A 3,713-nucleotide genomic window follows, 5' to 3' on the forward strand; every position below is an offset into this window, starting at 1 on the left:
TGTTTTGTAAAATACCTTTCAAATTCTATGTATTATCGATTATTTAAACCATGAGGACCTATTTGACTCTGCATAATTAAGATCATATGAACTACAGTGAAGAATTGTTGGATTTTAGTTTTATAAATATTATGCATTTATAATATTTACTGACATTGTGTAATATGTGGTCTTCAGTGGGGGTCCAGGACATTGACAATAACTCATAGACCCAATAGTACCTGAGCAGTCCACTGCATGTCCAGGAAATCCTGAGTTAAGGGTCACTGGTGTGGTCATAGCCTGTTCTGGAGAATATGCTTTGACCAAACATGGTTCTTTTGCATTTGGTAAGATGATACTCTTCCTTCAGGACCACAGCTTCAGGCCTGAATCCTAGGAAGTAATAGAAGAAGAGGTCATCCATCTAGACAGCCCGTATAGCTTACACAGTCCTGGATGAAAGACACTGTAGCCAAATTGGCCTTGTGTCTTGCCCTCTTTTATTCAGAGTAAAGGAAATGACCTAAACAACCTTACATGCAACCTGTCATATTGACCATACCATTGATCCTTTTGACATTGTCTTCCACAGGAACCCTGCTCATTCCCTACTTCTAACTTGCTAGGTCATCCCGTCTAAACTCTCCTCTGCTTATTAAAATGCCCTTCCTCCTTATAACAATTAAGGTAATCTATCCATTTTGAAATAACTTCGTCCTTCTCTGAATTCCTAAACCATGTGCAATCTGCCACAATCATTTGCCACAATCATGGTCTGCCTTATGTTACTTCACTATATATAGCTAAGCTCATATCATTTTATCATGACCACTATTATTTTTAATATATTTTTATTGATTTCAGAGAGGTAGGAAGAGGGAGTGAGAGATAAAAACATCAATGATAAGAGAGAATCATTGATCAGCTGCCTCCGACATGCCCCATACTGAGGATCCAGCCCACAACCTGGGCATGTGCCCTGACCAAGAATCAAACTGACCTCCTGCTTCATAGGTCAACACTCAACCACTGAGCCAGGCCGGTCGGGCTTGATCACTATTATTTTTAACAATAGATTTTAGTTTTTAAATATTATGTGCTACATGTTTTATTAGGTGCAAAAGTGTGTATAAGAATTCTATCTCAGATATATACAAAGAGCAGTGTTCTTTTTTTACCCTATGCCACAGTAGAAACAAAGACTTAAAGAAGATGCTAGCCTAAGTATACCTCCTTGACTAAAATGTGATTGTTGCCCCTTGAATACTACACAAATCATTTATCCTTATGCCTCCTTTTTATTTCAAGATCCTAAATGCTGAGCTTTTAAAAAAAATCTTTATTGCTGAAAGTATTACAAATGTCTTTCTTTTCCCCATTGACCTCTTCTAACCCGCCCTCACCTATTGCCCCAGGCCTTCACCACCTTATTGTCTGTGTCCATGGGTTATGCATATATGCATACAAGTTATTTGGTTATCTCTTCCCACCCACCTATCCTCCTCTTCCTTCCCTCTGAGATTGGGCAATCTGTTCCATGCTTTTATGTTTTGGGGTTTTTTTGTTTTGTTATTTTTTAATAAAAGCAGTGTTTACAGAAGCACAGTGAGACAGAGGAAAAGAGTCGAGGAGCCCTGAGTGACAAAAAAAAAAAAAAAAAAGAAGTTTCCATTCTGGAGGATTAGGGATCAGAGTGGAAAGGGCAACTCCACCAGCGGTCCTAATGAATGGATGACCCATTGTTTCAGCTGTCGTGGTGACTTGTAGGTCCCTGAAGTACAGGTGTCCAAGTTTAGTAATTGTTATGTAGTTCTTCCCACAAGCTCTAAATTAAGAGGCATTGGTCCATATGATATGTGGAAGGGCTTCATAAAAATTATTTCCAGGACTTCACCTTAGTTATAAATCTCTATTAAGCAATATACTCAATTAACCAAGATGTCCCATTCATCAAAAACATATTTAATGGTGGAAGTTTATTTAGATAAGAGAAAGTACAGGCTACTGGAAGTCCAGTAAACTTCAGAAGGCAGTAAAATTAAGAAACATTTACAATCCATCCTGTCCTCTGCCACCAAAGCAAACATCAAACTCTAATGGCCATTCTTTTGATCCTAAATTACATAAAATGTAACAAAGCTAACCATTTTAAAAACTGAGCAATGCAAGGATCACATTATGGATCCCAGAAACCTAAACTTATCTTACTACTTACTCAAAATAATTAAAAAATGATTTTAATTATTTTATCCCCCCTAAAGTACAACGTACTAGCTAAGAAAGTTTTTCTGATTTGTCTACTGCATAAATTGTGACATCATTAATCATGAAGGGATTGATTATTTTTGCCAGCTAATTAGTGAAGCAAACCTCAATTTAGCACTTTGTGCTGAAAACATGTCTGCACTTCATTACATAGATATTGGAAACTGCAATCTGGTTGCTATGGTGACAAGAAGATTCCCATGGGGATTTTTGTGTTCTGCAGACATATTTAGATCAGACAAAATATGATTAAAAGAAAAGAATCTAACTTAAAGCATTTTTTATGCTCAAAACAATGCAAAATTATATTTTTTAAACTGCCAATTTCAAATAAAATGCTTGCATAAATCTTCAGAGAAATAACTTCTTTTTTAGTATTTTATTATTCTCAGACCTGTATTTTCTACTTGGAAGATAAAAATGATTATTACATAAACACTGAGACCATAAACCCCATTGTTTCAGTATTTTATTGATTATAGCAATGTATAAATTATGTTAGAAGTCACATATTTAAGCCAAAGCAAAGAAGACTGAAGATGTATGACCTTAAAGCAACAAATAAATTAGAAACAGAGCTTTATGTTAATATGATTCAGTGACAGTAATTGGCAGAGAAACAGGTTAAAGAGGCAATTCATTAAAAGATATAGCTTAGTAGGGTGGGATGGCAGATTTTTTTCCTGTCCATCCTTTATGCTTTGCCTCTGCATCTATTTGTGGTACTTAATTTATACAATTTGACATATATACTGTATAATGGAGCTCTTGGGTCAATATGCAAATATAAAAACTATTCCAGCCAGTAAATAACTATTGAACTCTTACTCATTCCAAAATAAATATAACAGTATAATTTTTTATATTTTCATCCTCCTTTTAAAAATTTGGTTGATCTCAAACTATATGACGGCTTATTTGCAAATTTTGGCCTGGCTTCTGTCAAGACAAAGGTGTCATTACCAACAGAGCATGCAAGACCCAGAGACCGAGAGAAGCCTACCAGGTGTACCAGGTAATAATGTGGATTTTGTAATCAAAGAAAACATGATAATTTCAAGAGAAACATCAAAAGTGCTTCATTCAAAGTAATGTCCATCGCTAGCTACTCATTTCCCCCATCTTTCAGGTAATTTGTGGATACCGTCCCAATAGAACTTCTCTTGTTTTGAGGCAAACCATTAAGAGACCCAAATTTCCACTTCGTCCATTTTGAAGTGCTGCTCAGAAAGTGCGTGTGCCATCCATCGGAACAAGTGGTAATCTGAAGGAGCAAGGTCTGGTGAATACGAAGGGTGAGTTAATACTTCTCAGGCAAGATCTTTTAACATGTCTTTTAACTGGTTTTGAAGTGTGTGATGGTGCAGTATTATGAAGCAAAATTACTTTGCCATGTCTTCTGGACCATTCTGGTCATTTCATGATCAAAGTGCGGTTCAAATTAATTATTTGTTGTGGTGGTGACA

Source organism: Myotis davidii, unplaced genomic scaffold (genome assembly GCF_000327345.1).
Source record: "Myotis davidii unplaced genomic scaffold, ASM32734v1 scaffold18, whole genome shotgun sequence".
Taxonomy (NCBI): Eukaryota; Metazoa; Chordata; class Mammalia; order Chiroptera; family Vespertilionidae; genus Myotis; species Myotis davidii.